Source organism: Ptiloglossa arizonensis, chromosome 2, assembly GCF_051014685.1.
Source record: "Ptiloglossa arizonensis isolate GNS036 chromosome 2, iyPtiAriz1_principal, whole genome shotgun sequence".
NCBI classification, from domain to species: Eukaryota; Metazoa; Arthropoda; class Insecta; order Hymenoptera; family Colletidae; genus Ptiloglossa; species Ptiloglossa arizonensis.
Window position 1 is genome coordinate 13,956,467 of NC_135049.1, and position 23,018 is coordinate 13,979,484.

The window sequence follows — 23,018 nt, forward strand, 5'->3', positions numbered from 1 at the left end:
TACTATTATTTTAGATTGAAGAGTAAACGGAAAATATAGAATAAAATTGATCTTTATAAAAATTTACCCTACATTTTGAGAACTCTTTCACTGGCACACGTGTGCAAAATTTAATTTATCACCCATGTTTACTTCCACGCATAACTTTAATGTAATCTAAACCTAGCTTTCAACAAACAAATACTATTATTTTAGATTCAAGAGTAAATGTAAAATGTAGAATAAAATTGATCTTTATAAAAATTTACCCTACATTTTGAGAACTCTTTCACTGGCACACGTGTGCAAAATTTAATGTATCACCCATGTTTACTTCCACGCATAACTTTAATGTAATCCAAACCTAGCTTTCAACAAACAAATACTATTATTTTAGATTCAAAAGTAAATGTAAAATGTAGAATAAAATTGATCTTTATAAAAATTTACCCTATATTTTGAGAACTCTTTCACTGGCACACGTGTGCAAAATTTAATTTATCACCCATGTTTACTTCCACGCATAACTTTAATGTAAACCAAACCTAGCTTTCAACAAACAAATACTATTATTTTAGATTGAAGAGTAAACGGAAAATATAGAATAAAATTGATCGTTATAAAAATTTACCCTACATTTTGAGAACTCTTCCACTGGCACACGTGTGCAAAATTTAATTTATCATCCATGGTTACTTCCAAGCATAACTTTGACAAGTTTTCCAAGTGATCCGTAACACGTCCCGCTCAATAAAAAATAACGATCAAATCATCGATCATTACTTTTCAAACACTCGAAGCGAGTCTACCTTTTCACCGTGACGAAGGTATGCGCCTCCTTGATAAAAATGGCTGTCCCATTTCCCCACGAACAAGGAAACCACGATTCTCGGACGCGAGTATGACGTTGAAAATGTATCATACCGCGGAGAAATAACGCGATTCAACGAACTAACGGATTCCTAAGGCGTGTAATCTTCCTTCGTAACCTGTTTCCGAAAGAGCGACCGGCCTGGAACGAGGTCAGAATTTTTTACAATCGTCCTCGCGCGGGTGATACCACCGCGGTATAAATATACTCGGCTTGCAAAAGCACCAGCTCGGTTCTACGTGGAACACGAGAGGAGATCTTGGCTTCGTTTAACCGGCTACTACGTACCACCGCGAAGCGAAAAACGAACGAACGGTCCTCGTGGGAAAGCGAAAGAGACAGGTAACAAAGAAAATAGATCAATTCATGATTCGCCCTCGCGTCCACGTTTGATGAACATTAAGCCGGAAACGAGTGGTGCTTGTTGCAATAATATTCGTAACAATGACCATTGTTCCGTGCCACGTTAATTCGTTCCTACTGGGAATGGAGAAAGACATTTTGCACTTTCACGTGGATACTGATGTACCTTCTCTCTTTCTCTCTTTTACTTTTTCTCGCGCTCGTTTCAAGTTACGTCTGGTATTCCAACGAATCCGTCCATTCAGCCACTACATCCGCCTTCAAAATTCACAGTGCACGTCGTCCCTTTGATAAATCCGGATGAAAGATGGAACGAAATTTCAGATGAAAATGGTTCAATTCTACGCGGATACACGAACCGAACAGTCAGCGATCTGGACACTTCGATCGTGGAATTTCCACTGATTTCTGTAAAAATTCGGGGATTCGAACGATGCTAACTAGCTCGACAGGATCGAGTAGGTAATTCATCGGTGCGATCGAAAGAGACGAGAAGATATTAGGAACGTTATCAATTTTTGATCCAAATCGAGAAACAGCTTGTAACGATTCGGTGCGGATCACTTTGTGCATTGTTCTATTTTAAAGAAGAATATAACTCGAGGAAGCAGAATCGTAAAAAGATAATGTAAATCGTTTCCAATAATAATTTCCTCGACAATTTCAACGACCTTCGAGTATTTTTAAAGAGAAAGATTATTAGTTCGTTCCTACGATTATGGTATTGGAAACATCGAAAGATTAAAGGAAAATAATCGACAATTAGAATTTATTTCGAAGATGAAATTATACACTGGTTATTTCCACGGATCCAGACCTAATCCGGACCATCACTTTTTCTCTGGAACACTCGCGAACCTCTCACCTTTAGTATACTCCAAGGCTATTGAAATCAGCAAGGTCGTTAGTATGGTAAGTAATTACAGAACTTGTTATGCCATTCAATTTTCTCCTCCTCCTCGTTTTTTTCTTTTTTTTTTTTCTATCTACCGGGAAACAAAAAAAAAAATAACACGACCACGGCTCGGTTATTTGTAATGCAATCATAGAAGTGTAGCTGCAATTACACCGGGCACTCGCGATAATAGCAAAAGTGGTGCTTAAGTAGCCAATTTCAAAGAAACGTTCAATCCAGAGTGCCCTTAGTCTGGTGTATAGCTACAGTTTTATAGTAGAGTAATGGCTCTATTTTGTGACACGGAGATGTGTGTGCTTCCGCGAATTAAAGACGACTGAGCGTCAAAGGGGAGAAAAGTCTGCCTTAAGAAAGCACACGCATGAATATTTACGCGGGAAACGCGGTGGTGAGGTGTGAGAGATTAAGGGGTAAGCTTAGGTGCGACGTATAATTGTACTTAATTACGCTTGTGCGATACTATGTTTTCTAATTATTATTTAAGTGTTCTCTATAGCACTTGCCACCGCGTTTAAATTACATTTACGCGTGTTAGAACTTTTCAAACCTCGGTTCGCGGTCACCCTGTATATACTATAATATTTTCGTAAAACAGTAATATTCTCGACAAATGGATTCTATACATGTTTTCTTCACAAGGAATTACGTTTCGTACAGCCTGGTTTATTTTTACGCGGCGGAGTGTCTCATCAGGGAGTGTTTTTACAAAAATAATCTACAACGTGACATTATTCTTTTACTTTTGGTTATTCGGATGTTCTGTCGTGTTCGAATGAAAGAAACACCCTGTATTAAGTAGCTTGACAATTTCTTGTTGACTCGTGTAGTCCAAAATTTGTAGTACTGGAATCCTTACAGAAGTTCGTCGACCCCTGCTCCTAATCAATACAGTTAGGGGTACGTAGGTAACTTCGTCACCGTGAAAAAAAAGGTACTTTTTCAAGAATTTATTCGGAAAAAATCACGGGACGAATTGATTTGTCATTTTTTTTTATCGGAAAGGGGCAAGATTGTAGATATTTTTTCAAAATTTTCCAAGTTCTGTGTAAGCTAATATGGCCAACAATTAAATAAACACCGCGCGTGTGTGCAGTGAAAACATACCCGTTTTGTCTACACGAGTTAGATTTCCATAATAATCCACCGTGAAAAAGGACGAAACTTTATTCAATTTCATCGTATTGACTGTGACCTATCGGGACAGATTTTTAAATTTTCAAAAATGGACAGAGTTACGCCATTTTGTAAGAAAAATTGACATTTTACGTAAAAACTTTCTTCTTTATTAGCGAATGGAAACCTGAAACTTAACAGTCGACGACAACGCACATACTATCAGCACTGTTTATACAATATTTACGTTAAGTGCAAAAAACGATTACTGGATGTTATATACGCGTTAAAAATTATAATAAATGTAACTTTACACATAATAATTGTAATAATCGTATTTGTAAATATTATTGTACGAAACGAAATAAAAAATACTATGTAATACATCTACTGGCACAAGTATTCAATAAATATTACTTACTTGAAATAAAAAAAAGTGGCACTTATTTATAATTTCTAAATTACTCCAGTGCCTATATAGTGATATCACTCACGAAGAAAAAGTAGGTGAGTTTGGATTTATCGGCGTGGGTCACTTTAGACCCGCGTAAACTAACTTTTACCTCGCGTGAACTAACACATACCAAAACAACTAACCAAACTTTGACCTCCCTTTTCCCCAAAGTTTACAGGGACCTAGATTCACCTAATATTTGTGGGATAATCTACTAATTATTAATAATTAATACTCAGACAATAGCTGGACAACAGTAAATAACGTGACTATAATATTATACAACTCCATACAACGCTTCACAACTCTTTGCTCAACATTCCTCGGTTCAACAATCTTCGACTCAACACTCTTCAGCTCAACGTTCCTCGACTCAGCACTTTTTAGCTTAACACTCCTTGACTCAACACTCTTCAGCTCAACAATTCTTGACTCAACACTCTTCAGCTCAACACTCCTCGACTCAACACTCTTCAGTTTAATACTCCTCGGATTAACACTCTTCAACTCAACACTCTTCGTCTCAATACTGTCTTTCCTTTCAAAAAAAGTAAAGCTCCTTACCTGCTTTCTCTCACTCCCACCACACACTCTCTTGTACCCTCACTCGTTGCTCGCAAAATTTCGCTAACGTACCAATAGGCCACCCGTTGTCAACCACCTTTTCGTTGAACCTGACTCCAACCCTCGCCGACTCTTGCTTTCTCTTTCATTGTCCTCTTCCAGTCAAGACCCTCAAAACTATGTTCTCTTAAAGTTGTGTTCTAAACCTACTCTATGCTAAAATTACGATACTACATATTGCAACCCCAGTTTTCGATACACCTTCGAAGTGTGGAAGATAGGATCGTTAAAGGCAACTACATCTTCACATCTTAAAAATCCTCCAATTTATTCAACAATATTTTGGGGCTATCCTACTGCTAGACACGTGGTCATGACACTGATAGAACTCTGACGCAAACTAGATATGAACTCTGACGCAAACTGAACTCTACTGCCTCGAACACTGATCTCTGCTCAACTCTAAGGTCACCAGGGCTCCGATATCCAGTATCTACCCTGTGCTTCGAGCTAAACAAATTACAATTTTGATTATCGACAAATCCGACCCGTAGCCATCCTAAAGTTCCCTAACGGACTCGAATCACGTGTGTTCTCAGCTGCAAACCTCCACCCACGGTAAACGTAAAACAACAGTCTACCAAAGAAATGAAAGTATAGAAGAAAGTGAAGTAACCGAAGTCTACCCCTATGCGTTCCATATATTCCTGGTGATTCCAGAAACAACGAACAAAGGACACGCTGGCAAGAGATACCGCACCTTAATGTACCGGAATCTGTGGTTCTAGTGTCAAATACTTTCCGTACGGCTCTGGAGCGGAATAAATTTACAAAAGGTTGGGAAATCGTCGAATGACTCTTCGTTTCCGGGTACGGTGCAAATGAGCCGGCAGAAAAGCGACGTACGATCCGTAACAAAGGTGAACGCACAAAAGAATCTCTCCGTGCAGAAACAAGACGAAGAACCGGGCCGCGGGTAAAATGGCGATCCCATGGTTCTCATTCTACGTTCGTTCCGGCCACGTCCTAGTTCCGAGAACGCGCAGACATTCAACCGCGAAACCGAAGTTTCGTGGCTTTATGCAAATTCCCGCGCAACTTTTAACATTTACACTGGCTGACTTTCTCGTTAGATATTTCGTGTCGGGTGAAACCGCGACAAGGGCGGAGGAGCCCGAAGTATCCAACTCACGTCGTACGAACGACTTTCCCTGCTCACTTTGTGTCTTCCTCCTCGTTTGCCCTCGCGAGGGAAGGGTCCGGCGGTACGAGACGCCGATTTCAATAAAATTCCTACCGAACGGTGGGATCTGCACCATCGAGAACCGTGGCTACAATATTAGACGAATCTACGTCCCGATAAACTTTGGGAAAATGGAGGTCGGTTGAGTGCGGAGAATTCCGAGAAATGCAACGGGGAATAAGCGAAAGTAACGTTGATGACTATTGTACGTTGTGGGAAAAAATATATATTATTGTTAGTTGTACGAGTCAATGTGATTAATCACCTGTTTTTATCACTGCTATTTTATAGTGAATAGGGTGAATGGAATTGACAACTGATGAGTTGAGCTTTGAATAACCTTGAGTGTAGAAAATCTTTGAGTATAACCTTGAGTATAGAAAATCCTTGAGTATAACCTTGAGTATAGAAAATCTTTGAGTATAACTTTAAGAATAGAAAATCTTTGAGTATAACCTTGAGTATAGAAAATCTGTGAGTATAACCTTGAGTATAGAAAATCTTTGAGTATAACTTTAAGAATAGAAAATCTTTGAGTATAACCTTGAGTATAGAAAATCTGTGAGTATAACATTGAGAATAGAACATCTTTGAGTATAACCTTGAGTATAGAAATACAATGGGGAATAAATGAAAGTAACATTGATAACTATTGAGTGTTATGGAAAAAATTATATATTATTGTTAGTTGTACGAGTCAATGTGATTAATCACCTGTTTTTATCACTGCTATTTTATAGTGAATGGGGTGAATGGAATTGACAACTGATGAGTTGAGCTTTGAATAACCTTGAGTGTAGAAAATCTTTGAGTATAACCTTGAGTATAGAAAATCTTTGAGTATAACCTTGAGTATAGAAAATCTTTGAGTATAACCTTGAGTATAGAAAATCTTTGAGTATAACTTTAAGAATAGAAAATCTGTGAGTATAACATTGAGAATAGAACATCTTTGAGTATAACCTTGATTATAGAAAATCTTTGAGTATAACCTTGAGTATAGAAAATCTGTGAGTATAACATTGAGAATAGAACATCTTTGAGTATAACCTTGAGTATAGAAATACAATGGGGAATAAATGAAAGTAACATTGATAACTATTGAGTGTTATGGAAAAAATTATATATTATTGTTAGTTGTACGAGTCAATGTGATTAATCACCTGTTTTTATCACTGCTATTTTATAGTGAATAGGGTGAATGGAATTGACAACTGATGAGTTGAACTTTGAATAACCTTGAGTATAGAAAATCTTTGAGTATAGAAATACAATGGGGAATAAGTGAAAGTAACATTGAATGTTATGGAAAAAATTATATATTATTGTTAGTCGTACGAGTTAATGTGATCGTTCACCTATTGTCAAAAGTTGACCTTTGAATGACCTTGAGTATGGAAAATTTAGAAATGCACCGGAGGAGTAAGCGAAAGTAACATTGATAATTGTTATAATTAGTCGAAACAATCATGTACTATTATTCATCGATCTATGAACGTTTTTGGAAACTGAAAGTGAATTTTTGTAGTAATTTATGCAAAACAAATAAATACGTAAGGTGTAATACCATGAACAAAAAATAAGTAAAAGTGATGATACAATCACAGTGGAAGGATTATTGCTAAAAGTTTATTTTAGCGAATGCTCGAAACGATGTCATCCTTTGATCGATGAATGCAGATATTGTTTCGAGATACATTTTTCCAGATATTTTCTAATTCAAAATCTACACGCGAACTTCCAAACGGGTTTTCGCCGACATTCATTCACCGAACTGTAACTTGATATTATTTAACAATAATACATGGGAGTTGACGGTAAAAAATTAATTGCTTCTGCCCGTGACGTTAAACTGTCGCAAAATTTAATTCCACCTTCTTGCAATTGCAAAAAGTAGGAAACCCAAAGCGGCTTAAAAAGTAAATTAATACCTTAATAATTGCGGAAAGTTTCATCGCGAAAGGATTTCGAACTTAAATTTTCCTGACCGTTCTGACACTGCACTTTAATCCAGTTAGTCGCTTGGGAACTTATTTAACCGTTTCATAACTTTCTTGTCAATATTATTATGGTCACAACAAATGCAGGTTACTCCCTGTATAATTGAACAAGTCGATACAAAGACGTACCTCTTAATGGGAAAATTCCGAGACGGAGAAAATAATTTCGAATAATTTGAAACTAGAACAGCAAATAAACTTGAAAAATCAACGTTTCAAAGAGCTGGAAAACCGTTTGTTACCTACCAAAATTGACATTCATAAGAAACTTAATCGTAACGACGAATATTCAACATATTTCATTACATTTATCCCAATTAACCGTTTTAAATCTTGTTCAAATTATTAATTAAGGTCATAAATTGCAACCAATACCACTCGATGACTATGTACTTGAAACCATGTCCTTACGATTAATATTAAAATACATACCTATATATATAAAAAAAGTTAAATTCTTACCATTATTTATCCATAATTACCAATCGTTCAATCAGGTCGATTACGATAAACATACAACCAATGTTTGACCCATTTTTCTCTAACAATAATATTAACGCGAATCGAGGTAATAATTTCAATTGCTTCGCATTGCACGTGCACTGTAGACGATAGAAAGAAAAAGTTGTAGAGGAATTTGAAAGTTTTTACGTTGAACTTGTCGAAAGAATTTCTACGAAATTATAAGGGTTAATTGTGCGTACAACGTTTCGTTGCACGAGCTCGAACAAAACATTAAAGAAGTGCAAGCAAAACGAGGTGAAAAGAGAAGAGTTGAAAAATCAAAAATGAAAAGAGTTCGCTGCAAATTCAGCCTTAATTCCGAAACGTACAACCTGCACCACAGAAGGTGGAAACGAGTATTAATTAGGCGCGAACGGGGATGCCTGATTACACGTTCCGCGATGCTTTAAACGAACCGTGATTTCGTGCATCAGGGAAAAATTGCTTCTGAAACATTTCGCTCGAATCGAAGGAGCCCTGAATGGCGGAGAAAAGAACTGGGACGCGTATGCGGCAGCCTGTGATTGGAATAAAGGATGAACCGATAAAAGAGACGAAAAAAAAAAGGGAAAGAAAAGGGCAGCATTCCCCGAATGATAAAATCAAGAGACAGCTTTGTCCTTTTTTTTCCTTTTCGATCGAAGAACGAACCCGATGCATCGTTAAAATATCGTCACACCTTATGATAATATTCGTAGCTCGGTCTGGCACGAGAAAAATTGAAAATACTGATCAAACAAACCGGGAAATTCTTAACACCGAAGCAATTAAATTTCAAATATTGGAATTATTGGTCCAAATAAATAATGAATCAAGATAATTGTGTAATGTTCTCATTTCGTGGATAAAGCTCACTTGAACGAACGGGTCGAGAAAATTATCGCTTCAGAATCATCCGTACATCGAACCTTTAAGCTATTCTTCCACTTGAGCGACTGTCACGTTATCGAAAAAATTACTCGACAATTTACTCTATGACGTGAACCTTCAAATCGTTTAAACAATACCAGAATTGTATGATCGAAACACTCGACCGTGGTTAAAACTTTAAATCGATTTCCCGGTTGAGTGGTATGATAATAATACGATCGAACAACTAATCGCTCGACAATGTGCTACATCTCGGACCTTTAGGCAATTCTTCCACTTGGACGTCGATATTGTGATTGAAAAAATTATCACTCGACAATGGTCTATACATTGACCCTTTGAGCTGTTCTCTCACCTGAATAGCATCTCTGTAACTCTATTGAAAAAATAATCGCTCTACAATATACTGTGCGTTGAATCTTTAAGCCGTTGTTCCACTTGAAAAACACCATGGTGGCGAAAAAATTAGCATTCGAAAGTCGCCGATACATTGACTCTTTAAACGGTTCTCTTACCTAAATATCACGACAGTAACGCTATTGACAAAATAGTTACTTTACAAAATACTATGCGTTGAATCTTTAAGCCGTTGTTTCACTTGAAAAATACTATGATGGCGAGAAAATTAGCACTCAATAGTCGCCTATACACGGACCTTCTATGCCATTCTTTCAGCTAAATAGTACAATTGTAACGCTATTGAAAAAATAATCATTGTACAATATACTGTGCGCTAGACCTTTAAGCCGTTTTTCCACTTGAAAAGTGGAGCTATTTGTATGAGCTATTTTCTCAGTTGAATGACACAACGATGATACAATTGAAAAACTAATCACTCTACAATGTATTATGGCCCGAAACATTATGCTGTACTTCCACTTGAAGTATAGAAAAATACTTGTAAGAAAAATACCACGATAACGAAAAGATTAGCACTCGACGATCGTCCGTACCTAGACCTTAGGTTCTTTGTTCACCTACGTATTACCTAGTCGTTATCAACCGGAGGTTAAAATATCGTGTCGGTGATTGTTCTTTACGTATCGTCAATTGTTCGGTAAAATCCAACGAAAGGAGCATTTAGAGCGGGATTCGAGTGAAGCATTGCCAGCGGTAAACATAATCCGCCGGGCCGGACAGAAATATTCTCAGCGGTGTTATTTCACAAGGATAGTAGAGTCCTCTTATGCTTTATCCCCATCGTACCTTGTACCACGTAAAAAGAGTTTCTCCTCGACTGTACCGTGCGTCCTCTCGAAACTTTATTTCCCGGTTCAGATTTTTATGCTTACACACGTAGTGCTACGTCACGAGTAGTTCCAAAGAGACCAAAATACAATTCCAAGTTCCGTGAAATTCTCTTCTTGTCACGGTATAGACGTCTTTTCCAGCGACGTTGCTTCCTAAGGAGTCACTATTCTCTCCTCAATCGTTATTTCGCGGTACATCGCGGTCCCCTTCGTATCAAATTTTTCCATAGCTTTCGATGTCGGTGCACTTGCCAAAATATTGCTCGCTTCAAGTACTCCGATCGGAACTTGTTCGCGCGCAAAACCGATCGGACGATGACTCTTGAATATTCGCGACAGTATGGAAAAGTTATTTTTTCTTTTCAAAGCGAACCACGTATAGATTATCGTACGAAAAGTATACGTATAATAGATGGTTCGATAAATTCTGTCGTTCGATAAGAAACGGAGCTATTAGGTTCGTCGTTTTGCGAAGTTTCGTGTAGATCTGTCGACTCGTTCGTATATTTACAGTTGTTCAAAATTGAAGTGTCGTAGTATTTTTTACTATAATGAAAAAAACGACAGAACTTATCGAAGAACTTGGTACGCTTGTAAAATAAAATATTAATATAATCGTTCGAACGTACGATATATTATTCGTTATGCAATCGTGCACCATAAATGCATAAAATTCATGTATTTACAGTTGTTCAAAGTTGAAGTGTCATAGTATTTTTTTACAATGAAGAAAACGACAGAACTTATCGTACAACTTAGCATGCGTGTAAAATATTAATATAATCATTTGAACGTACAATATATTATTTCTCGTACCATCGTGCACCATAAATGCATAAAATTCATATATTTACAGTTGTTCAAAGTTGAAGTGTCATAGTATTTTTTACTACAATGAAAAAGCGACAGGACTTATCGAACAACTTAGTACGCGTGTAAAATATTAATATAATCGTTCGAACGTACGATATATTATTCCTCGTACCATCGTGCACCATAAACGCATAAAATCCGCCTTCTACTGATCGAGGTGCAACGAAAGATATCGAGTCCCGAAGCACCGTGTAACGCGAGACTCGGTCGCTGTTGGTCTGTCTCTCTCGCTCTCGTTGCACTCCCATTGGCCATTCTCGTCGGGCCAGCTTACGTCAACCGAACGCGTTTATTGTTCCAATTTGCATTCCCCTTGGTCTTTTCAATGATCGTGCGAACTGAAAATTTCATTCCATTGAAACCTTTTTCATTGTCGAATCGATGCCACGCTTTCGCGGATACGCGTGAAAAATTAATCGACGAAGAAACGTTACGGTGTCGTGCGTGAAAGCGAGATAAAAAGTTCACGAATTCTCAACGTCGGGAATACAAACGACGAGCGAGGAAACTTCACTGCGCACTTTCGATGCACTTTTCTCGCGTAGAAATCGCCCCCTCGTCGATCGGTTCTGTTGCTACCAAGATGGAGAAGAACTCGATCATACGAAAGGAGGACTCGAAGCAGCGCGCGGTACGAGTGGCTGCGCGCAAAACGATGGAAAAAGAAACGTAAACGTGTGGTGGGGAGGGGGTTTCGAGCGTTCGTAGTAAAAAGGATGCACCGGGTTAAGTACGACGATGCACGAAAGCTGCAGAGGGTCCAGGGTCGCATCGATAGGTCAGCGCACTCGTGCCAAATGTCCTGCGAAATAATGCCGCGTGAGTCGCCACCCCCCTCCCCTGTTTCGTTTTCTTTTACACGCGTGCGCGCTCCGTTGGCCGAGAAAAAGGTTAAAAATTCAAAGAGCACGGTGGAATGCAAATGGCGAGCGCCCCGAGATAGAAAAGTACCGTGTTGCGACGCAATAATTAAAATTCCTTTGCTTCTGAACAAAAGCTATCTCTCTACTCTATTTTAGACGCGCTTAACGTACGATCGTGGAAATTTTGACAAACTCGGTTCGGATGGAAAAGGAGAAAAGGAAATTTTCATCCGGTGGAAAATATCTCGGTCGAACAATTTTCTTTGTTTCTTTTTTTTTGCTTATTCTGAATATACAAGATCGGTGGAAATTTTAGCTTCTTCAATTTCGCAAATTATTGTAATCGTTTTCCAAAATGGAGAATGTGTAATTTAATCGTACGTTTGTACACTCTAAAAGAATCTTGTTTCGTTTTCACCAAAAAAAAAAAAAAAAAAAAAAAAAAAACGAAATGACTTCCGAAAAAAAAACTTCTTTTGAGGAAAAAGTGGAAAAATCGAACCGAAACTTCAATTCCAAACAAGGAACATCGTTTGAGAAATTTACTCGACACTGTTCAATTTCTTCGTTGAGCGATTTTTTTTCACACTCTTTTCCAAATATTTCTATTCTTGTTTCGTCGCTAATTTTCGCTGGAAATTCCACGTGAATCGAGCCGGTGTGATCGTTTCGGTGCGATCAATTTTCAACGACACCGGAATTGGAAAACGAATCGCGTTGGAAAAATTCGAGACGAAGCGGAATCTCTCCCCTCGACGAATCCCAAATAAGCGACTTTACACAACCGTGATGACCAACCGTGGTTTCGTTTCTTTTATTCTCCCGCGGCTGAAACTTACAGTGCTATGAATATTTTCGGAGAGTACGCGGTATGTGAGTTACACGGGGCAAACTTTTCATTCTCTGACGCTCGGAGAACTTCTTATTTCGCGTTTTCTCGTGCTCCTCGAGTATCTCTCCTCTCTGAAAACGTTCATTCCGCATCGTCGTATAATGGATCCAATGTCTCGAACAAACATAACGGCGTAATATCGTCGTAATTACTTTCTTTCGTCTATTTTCTTCTTTCTTTTTCTTTCTTTCTTTCTTTTTTTTCGAGCAACACGATCCCGAGACATCGTTTCCAGGATACGAACGTTACAGTCGCGAATATTCTTTAACGGGAACACCGAGTGTTCAACTTAAGACGAAATACGGCACAGTTGCTTACAGTTGAACGGATTAAAAGGCTACAAAAAGGCTTCGGTGTTGCGCCGAGGGGTGATGGAATATAGCTGAAAGCCTCGTAGGCGTTATAAATTGAACGCGGGCGTGAGAAATTACGAGTCCCCGTGAATGAAAAGAGTTTTCGTGATCAAGATCGTGCTAAAAGGTCAGATGGAATCTCCGTTGAATTTTAATCAGACATTATCCTCGTCAGTCTTTACCGAAAGGCTGAGCATTAACATTTTAAACAGGTAATTATACTGTATCTTTCACGGTATCCTTATTACAGTGGGAAAGCTCCTTGGAGAAACATACGCGTGAAGACGAACGAAATAAATCGAAGGAATTATTTCCGGTACAGGTGGCGAGAAGCTCGTATAAATTGGAACGAACGTTGTTGTCGATACGACGATCAATTTTCACGTCTGTGATCACGTTTACTCCCGAATAATCGAAGTTGATAATTTAGTGTAATTGTCTTCGTCGGAACACCGTACGCGATCTTACCGATACCAATAGTTCGTAATTTAATCCACGAGCAAACGTTGAAATCTCTCGAATTTATACATTTCTGCGAAGATACATCTCGGTCGTCTTTTTTTATTTACGATTCGTTTAACTACGGGGAATCGACCGTGTGGGAAACTCGAAACGCACGAATTTCCTCGAACATTTTCACGGCAGTTTTGTAGTCGAAAAAACACGGGGCCACTTTTATTTAAAATTTGTTTCTGAAAAAATCTGTATTTTTTCAAGCGGTGATTCCAGCCCTTCGAATTGTATTACGAGACCGATGGAAAAATGGTTTTATATCGCGTGTAAACTACTCGACTTTCGCGCGCTGTTGAAAAATTTTACAAATTTCCGGTTACCCAAACTTCCCTTGTTAGCGACTTCCTCGACTAATTTTACGAGTGTGTATTCTACTTTCTACGTAGATTTCCGAATCTCGTATATGTCGCAACTTCGGCTGGCTGTATCTCGAAAACAAACGAGTTTGTGTTCGGTAATGGTCGAAAATTTCGTCACAGAATTTTCAACTCTTTGTACAGAGTGTTAGAAAAAATTCAAGAAATATCTACGGATCGATTTTCTGCGAAGATATAACGAAACTTTCGAATACACACGTTGGTGAAATTCGAGAAATATCTACAGATCGATTTCCTATAAAGATGTAACGAAATATTCAAAAACATACGTTGGTAAAAATTCGAGAAATATGATAAAAATGTAACGAAACCTTCGAATACATACGTTGGTAAAAATTCGAGAAATATCTACAGATCGATTTTGTACGAAAATGTAACGAAACCTTCAAAAACATACGTTGGTAAAAATTCGAGAAATATCTACGGATCGATTTCGGACGAAAATGTAACAAAATATTTAAATACACACGTTGGAAAAATTCGAGAAATATCTACAGCATCGATTTTGTACGAAGACGTAACGAAACGTTCAAATATACACATTGGTACAAATTTGAGAAATATCTACGGATCGATTTTGGACGAAAATGTAACAAAATATTTAAAAACATACTTTGGTAAAAATTCGAGAAATATCTACAGATCAATTTTGGACGAAAATGTAACGAAATATTCAAAAACATACATTGGTAAAAATTCGAGAAATATCTACGGATCAATTTTGGACGAAAATGTAACGAAATATTCAAAAACATACTTTGGTAAAAATTCGAGAAATATCTACAGATCAATTTTTTACGAAAATGTAACAAAATATTTAAAAACATACTTTGGTAAAAATTCGAGAAATATCTACAGATCAATTTTGTACGAAAATGTAACAAAATATTTAAAAACATACTTTGGTAAAAATTCGAGAAATATCTACAGATCAATTTTTTACGAAAATGTAACAAAATATTTAAAAACATACTTTGGTAAAAATTCGAGAAATATCTACAGATCAATTTTGTACGAAAATGTAACAAAATATTTAAAAACATAATACTTTGGTAAAAATTGGAGAAATACCTACGGATCGATTTTCGACGAAAATGTAACAAAATATTTAAATACACACGTTGGAAAAATTCAAGAAATATCTACAGCATCTATTTTGTACGAAGACGTAACGAAACGTTCGAATACACACATTGGTAAAAATTCGAGAAATATCTACGCATCAATTTTGTACGAAAATGTAACGTAATATTCGTTGGTAAAAATTGGAGAAATACCTACGGATCGATTTTCGACGAAAATGTAACAAAATGTTTAAATACACACGTTGGAAAAATTCGAGAAATATCTACAGCATCTATTTTGTACGAAGACGTAACGAAACGTTCGAATACACACATTGGTAAAAATTCGAGAAATATCTACGGATTGATTTTGAACGAAGACGTAATGAAACGTTCAAATGCACACGCGTGCGAAAACGCTTAATTTTTTAGTCACATGTTGCTTTACCCCGTTCTAAAACAGCGAGGAAAAACGCCTGTGGGAGAGCAACCGCCCCGCAGCATTGGACTTCCTGCGCACAAAATCGTTCTACTCGGTAACGATCGTTAGTAATGGCTCGTCTGCAACGTGACGTTACATGATTGTGAAACTTGCTAATTCTCCCGTGCAACATTTCTCGCAGAGGTACAGTTTCTGAACAATTCTCGAAAAAAGAAAGTATTCGTAATTGAAAAAAACATCGAAACGTCTCAAGGGAAACGCTGCAAAAATAAACGTTGTAAAAATGTGTAAATCAATGAAATCGAATTCCCAAATTTGGAGTAATATCGATAACCAAATTCCAAACATTGATCTAGTTGCTTTAATAGTCTCAATTCGATTCTAGTTCTCGCTCGAGCAATTTTATTTTCATTTAACCAAAATCTCATTTTGAAGTATACACTGAACAAATTACAGAGTTACTTTTTATCGCTGTTTGTTTTTATCTTTGTCGCCTACCATTGTTCATTGTTGTTATTTTTATCGAAACATAAGTTTCGAAATAATGATAACACTTTTGGAGTCGTGGAAATGGAACGAATTTTGTCCATGATTATTTTCTTTGTCAAGTTTTATTACGTTCGACTTGGAGATTGTCGAGCAATTTGTATCCATTGCTTAGAATTTGGATATTTTCTTTAGAATTTATCAAGAATTTTTTACTTCTTGTAAACGATCTTGATTACCTTTCGTATCATTTTTCACATTGATGCAATCTTTAGGTAGGAAAACTATCCACAATGATGCATTCTTCCTTCGTAGAAATGAATTGCTTATGCAAGCGACTCAATTCATTGCTCTCTAATGAATGGATCGTGGTAGGTTTATCTTCGTTTCCCTATATTTCAACCTGCGACGCATTTCCTACGCATTCAACTGTCTAATTTTATAAATTCGTTACGTAACATTGGCTTTCGGTACGCTCGACAGTCTTCGTGGACGAAAATTACAACTGACGTAATGATTCGCATTCGCATTTTGTTACAGACGAAAGGAAGACTGTCTCATTTGCTTTTCGTACTTTGTAATCTGTCGATCTTTGAATGTAAACGTTTAACAACCTGCTAAGTTGTCGAAGACAACCTAGTTAGTGCAAACGTATTTATTGAAAAAATCGTTTAAAGAATTCGTTTTCGATTATTAAATTTTAGCTTCCTTGGGCATATAAGACAATTATAATGTATACAAAGATCTTGTATACATAATGTAAAAACATTTAATATATTATATATGTATAATGTATTATATATATAATAAATATTTACTATATTATGTATACTAATTTGATTGTATATAGTATAACTATAATATACACAATAGTGTAGAAATTGTATTATCATAATATAGTAATATATCGTAATGTATATGTGTATATATATACAGTGGATTAAAAAAGTATTTGCACACTATATTACGAGGAAGTCTGATTTTAATGAAAATTTGTGTGGTTATAAAGCACACTGAGTTGCATATGACATAACTTTTTGTCGACAAAAAATTTTTCGGAGGGAACTTTTATCATAATTGAACGATAGGGCTAAAAACTGAAAATTTTTTGTAAATGAAAATTTTTACACGATTACGAAGTTATAAGCACAATGAAAGTCGTTCCAAGTTCTTCGATCGTCTGAAATCAACCTTGAAAGTGTCACTTTCTCTTCGATTTTTCAAATACAACTTCATAATAGTGTGAAATAGACTAAAACTTTTCATATGAAAAATATTCAGCTCTCACTGTTCCATCATTCTGTTACCTCGATACAAGAGAAGTTGTATTAAGAAAATTAAAAAAAAACAACATTAAAACCTTTGATACTTGATTTCACCTTTATTGAAGAAATTTCCCTGCGGACAAAAACAATTCACATATGCACTACATGCACTATTATGCTCTACGTGCACACAAAACTTTCGTTAAAATCAGTCTCGCAGATAAGAAAAATTTCCTTACAATACATCGTGCGAATACTTTTTCGAGCCACTGTATAAACAGTACAATCGTAATTTACAATTTGTAAATACACATATATACATGAATTGTTTATGTACACGTGTGCATACATCTATCTACCTATATATATCTTTTTGTTAGGAACTATAGAGCCAAGGGGAAAGAAACGAAAGCAAGACAAATCACAGGGGTCATTATCACCAGTCAACTCGTCCCAATTCGACCCACAGCTCGTTGCCAACGAATATTTCGTGGACAAAGTGCACCCTGGCTGGCGTTACTCGTTTCGTTCGTCTGTCGGGAATTCATCTTGGATTGCAGAAAACAGGAAACGGAAGAAAAAAAAAAGAAAAGAAAGGAGGAAGGGAGAGAGAAGAGGGGTGAGTTTCGTGGGGTTGTTCTCGAAACCGGCTAATTCTTCCGCGAGGCGTGATTGGCCTGGATGCAAGCCACGATCTGAATGTCGCGTTTCCATCGACGAAAATTCTGCAACGTGCATTGCCAAACACCGGCCATTGGCCATCGTCGGAAATAATGACCCAATTTCGATCGCTCATTTTTCAGCAAATAAGCGACCACTGCTCGTCGATCACGACTGGACTGATATCTTCGAATATCGTGGGAGAAAAATATATTCAAATGTGAGAATAAAATGTATCGAACACGCAAGCATGTAACGTATCAACGTACGTAAAGAAAGTACACGTGATGTTACAATTGAGGTACGTTTTTAAATGGAACGACCCTACAGTTTCCCAACTCGTGATTTATGTTTCGTAAATATAATTTTTTTCGGTGAATTAAATACTCGAGTAATTTACCTCGAGTATCTTTATCGAGGATAGAGATTAATAGATTCTACAGTTTCCCAACTCGTGATTTATGTTTCGTAAATATAATTTTTTTCGGTGAATTAAATACTCGAGTAATTTACCTCGAGTATCTTTATCGAGGATAGAGATTAATAGATTCTACAGTTTCCCAACTCGTGATTTATATTAATTAATCGAAGTAAATAAATAAGTAATAAAAGTAAATATAATTTTTCTTCGATGAATTAAATACTCAAGTAATTTACCTCGAGTGTCTCCATCGAGGATAGAGATTAATAGAAGAGTATTAAATAATAGTTTTTATAGTTGACGAGTCGTAATATAATATTATGTAATTTGTAAAATAAAACAGTTCGGGGTTACAACCCTTAGAGGATAACGCAAAGGACAAACAACAACGAATTTATTTATATTATAAAAAGTAAGAAAAGGAATTGGAAAATAGAAAAATCGAATTATTTTCGTAACTGTTATGAGCTCGAACATATCCAACTCGATTAGTTACTAAATGGAAAATATTCAACTTTTCGCTAGATGTAGGGAATACGTCGTTCACGATGTCGGGAGCGTAAAACGGAATAAAGTATGAAAATAATAATTACGGTAATTGGTTGCTCGTGGAAGACGAAACTCCGTCACGATAGCGATAGAATATGCATTTCCTGCAATATCAAAACGTGGAAGAAAAAGTGGGTTCGTATGAGGATTCGTTTGTTTATTCCGCGGTGGTTTGTTCCTCTTTTTACGGTATCTTGCACCGCATCTTTAAATGAAATCGGCTTACGCGGGTAAAATGTAATTTTCCATGTAGCCGTGGTGTTTTTAATGCAACTTAACAAGACGAAACACAAAAGTCACGTAATAATATCACAGTTCTAGATAATAATTCCCCTGGACTCGCGTACCCCGGATGCATTTAAAACTGCACTCTTTCTCCGAATTAAATCAATTAAATGGAAACTGTGTAACGAACCTTTCAACCGTGAACTCTGAATGTTAATTCATAAACTTCGCATCGAATCGCGATATATTTACACGAATACGTGGTCAATCGAACATTTAAACGGTTTATCTTTCACCGTGAACAAAAAAGTTATCGGAATTATTTCTCGTATTTCTGCAATCGTGATAAAATACAACGTACACTTTTTACCAAATTCCAGGTATATTAAGTCCGTTTAGGAAAGAATAGATTTATAAATGTGACACGCACATAGAGACCCCGTTTACGTGTAATTGAATGGAGCACGTTCAATTTTATGTAACCAGAGACTGCTCTTCCAATACTTTACAATTACAAGTGTGTCTTGCAACGTTGCTATTGATACGCTCCAAGATTTCTTTTCAAATTTCAATATTGACAAAACAAACTTTACGATTCCTCTCTCCTCTACTTCGCTACATTCAATTAAAACGATTAAAATTCTCCTCTTTCTAACAGGTTTTTGAATCCTTTCAAGAACATGATATTTCTTTAACAAATTTGTACCTGCATTTCATAGACGTGAAATTTTTTCCACAATCTGGACTTTTTGATCTACCATTGATTCAATTAAAGAAAAAAAATCTGTAACATTGACAATTTTTCTGAACTGTATCTCTTTTTTCCTTTTAATACACTACAGAGATTAGTATTTAGAATGGTATTAAATAATAGTTTTTACAGTTGAAATTTTCGCTCGTGAGCTATTTGGAGTAATTACGTATGATATTATGTAATCTATAAAATAACGTACATACTGGTAACTCTTCCAAAGCTCTGAGACACGATGCTAAGATACTTCAATGTTCATTTGAAAAGACTTTCTTTTCATTTATCGTTACCGTTATTCACGAGTACGAACGAATCGAAAATTTAAGATTCTTCGAAATAGTGACTCTTTGGAACAAGAGTACACGCGAGACGCTCGAACCCGTCACTACTTTCATCGAATGCTACCGCACTCCGAGAATTCGAGCCATCGGCCAAGACTGTAACAAAGAAAGGAGTTCCTCTCAGAAGAGCAACCGGCGGAAGGCCTCCCAAGCCGATTCTTCCGTTGACTCCACCATAGGGAGAAAAATTGAACGATCGATGAATAATAGACTCACCCCCTCCAGCTTTACTAGACGCTCGTAGTCCTTGCATTAAGACCGGTCAGTCAAGGTCCATGCAAGCTGATTTTTATGCTCGAAAATCTGTAATCACACGAAAGAAACAATCAGTTTGAATATTTTCTTCGGACGAATTCTTCGATGATAAATATTACCACAAGTTGTGTCGATATTGTACAAAAAACTGTAAACGTACACCTAAAGAATTTCCATTTTTCGTTCGAAAGTGAGCAGAAACAAGGATAGAAAATTAATGGAATTTTCGAATAATTCTTAATTCTACAAACTCGTGGAATATTCGCGGTGGATACAAATTAATCGCGAAAATAACTTTTACGATAGAATAGCGAGAATTATGAAACACATTTAACGACGGAATATATTATATTATTCCCCGAAATTAAAAACGAAGAATCGAGTTTAAGGTACAAAGAATAGATTTCAAGTAATTTCCGTGTATAATAACACGGTAATAAATTATCGACGAAATATCTACTGTTTGAGTGCAGAAAATACCATTTTTGAAAACAAAAGGTACGAAATGGTATCACCTGCGGTTCGGACATCGCAAAAGTCAATTGAAAATACCTTGAAACACCTGAAGGAAGTTAACATCTAGCACAAAATATTCGATCTAAAAAGGAAGAAAATAATATAATTTTAAACACTGATTAAAAAGAAAAAAAATGACAAAACACTTGTACAGAATATTTTCGTACTTCAATTGAGCGAAATATTTCACAAAGAGGAAGAAAATAATATAATTTTAAACACTGTTTAAAAAGAAAAAAATGACAGTACACTTGTAGAGAATATCTTCCTACTTCGATTGTGCGAAATATTTTTCATATATCGTCCACGGTTGAAAGTACAAGAAAATAAACACTTATACCGGTGGTATAAGATGGAAGATGTTTATTCCCGGTGCTTTACAATGAAAACGTAAAGGAAAGCAACGAGAACGCGGGATTTCTTCACTGCTCGCGCGAAGCATCATGAATGTTCTTAATATCACCGAGACGGGGCAGAAAGGTAACAAGAAAAACCCGCACCTAACAGCACTCCGAAAATTTTTAATCTCGAAGGAAAGACCTTCGGCGTACCGTTTGCCCAATTCCAGCCCCGTTAACCCCCCGCATACGTTACTCTTTATTAAACTGGCAAAGTTTCTCCAACGGGGCTGAATTTGAAACGAAAGAACGCTTTCTTTGTTCTTCTGGAAACCCTAAACTTTCGACCCGTGAAATTCAAGCTTCTCTCCCGAGCGACTTTTACAAGGTACTCCCAGAGCCTGGTAAATAAATACAGGATTTCTAAATTATCTCATAAAGACGATTTATGCGCGGTGGTATTTAGCGAGTAACTTACGATCGATTTGCAGGAGGAGCTGTGAGCGCAACAACGCTGAATGTAGATATTTATTTGCGTGCACTCGTGACTTTTAATTTGTAAAACGAGAAGTAATATAAATTTAAGTTCCTTAATTCGAACTGTTGTTTAACATCTACTGAGGATGTTATCTCGCGGCGGTGTCTTTTGTAGAGGATTGCATCAAAATGTATTTTTGAAAATAAATTATTTGTATCCTTAACTTGATCCTTAGGTAAATAATTATATATTTACTTGGTGCATGGAATGTATCACACGAGTACTTTTATTCTTTCTAGTTGCACAAGTACAGTGGGTAACCAAGACTACACTACTCTTTCTTTTTTAATATGTAAAATTATGTATCTGTAACGGGAGGAAATAATACAAATTTAATTACGTTAACTTGAACTGTTATTTAATATCCACCAGTTTAATGCTCAGTTACTCCAATATCAAAATGTATTATATTTTCAAAAATAAATTATTTGTACTCTTAACTTGACCCCTACGTAAATAATCGTATATACTAGTATTGCATACTACTATTGTTCAATAAATTTCGTCGTTCGATAAAACTTATCGAGCAACCTAGTACTGTACTGTTCAATAAGTTTTATCGAACAACCTATTATTTACTCGGTGCACGGAATATATCGCACGAGTACTTTTATACCTCATAATTGCGTAAGTGAATAGTTAAAGCGTACCTACGATTCGGTGTAATTCATCGCTCGGATATAATTTTGCAACGAATAAAGGGAATTAAGGTCCATTAAACTCTGGAGATGAAACTCTGGACGAAAACGTGGCATTTAATAATCGCGTTGAACTAATAATTAAAAGAAACCGCAAATAGAAATTAGTTAAGCCCGAGCTTATCGAGAATTCGTAACTAACGAAAAGGCACGACGCGATCCAGCATTCTCGTTAAGGTCGTGCCTTCCATTCATTCGTCAGGAAACACAGCGGTTAAACGTACGGCTTCACCCACGCTCAATACTGACCCAGTGAAACTGGGAATCGCTGATGGCGGATAAATAGCATCGGCATTGTTCAATTTGCTCGTGACGTTAGCCTCTCGTTGGCCGCGTGGAATTTCAATCGATCCGGGACGAATTTCGTACGTCGAGTGGTTAAAGTGTGCCACTGATAATGCAACGAGTAAAACCATTGTCTCTGCATCTTGCTCAAATTTCCAGACATTTTTCAAAACGCAAAAGGGATAC

At 36.7% G+C, this 23,018-nt stretch overlaps 1 protein-coding gene and 1 long non-coding RNA gene across 4 annotated transcripts in view; one reads left to right on the plus strand and one right to left on the minus strand.

Moving 5' to 3' along the window:
- LOC143155274 (uncharacterized) overlaps nt 1-18,019 on the plus strand; it is an 82,202-nt gene extending 64,183 nt beyond the window's left edge. The window contains exon 3 of the long non-coding RNA XR_012994365.1: nt 17,636-18,019. This is a non-coding gene — a long non-coding RNA (uncharacterized LOC143155274). The remainder of the gene's footprint in view (nt 1-17,635) is intronic.
- The window catches only part of Hs3st-a (Heparan sulfate 3-O sulfotransferase-A), a 208,501-nt gene that overhangs the window by 74,868 nt on the left and 110,615 nt on the right, over nt 1-23,018 (minus strand). For all 3 annotated transcript variants that reach the window (XM_076327814.1, XM_076327812.1, XM_076327813.1), the window contains exon 2: nt 20,419-20,505. The gene's annotated coding sequence lies outside the window, so the exon portion shown is untranslated. The remainder of the gene's footprint in view (nt 1-20,418; nt 20,506-23,018) is intronic.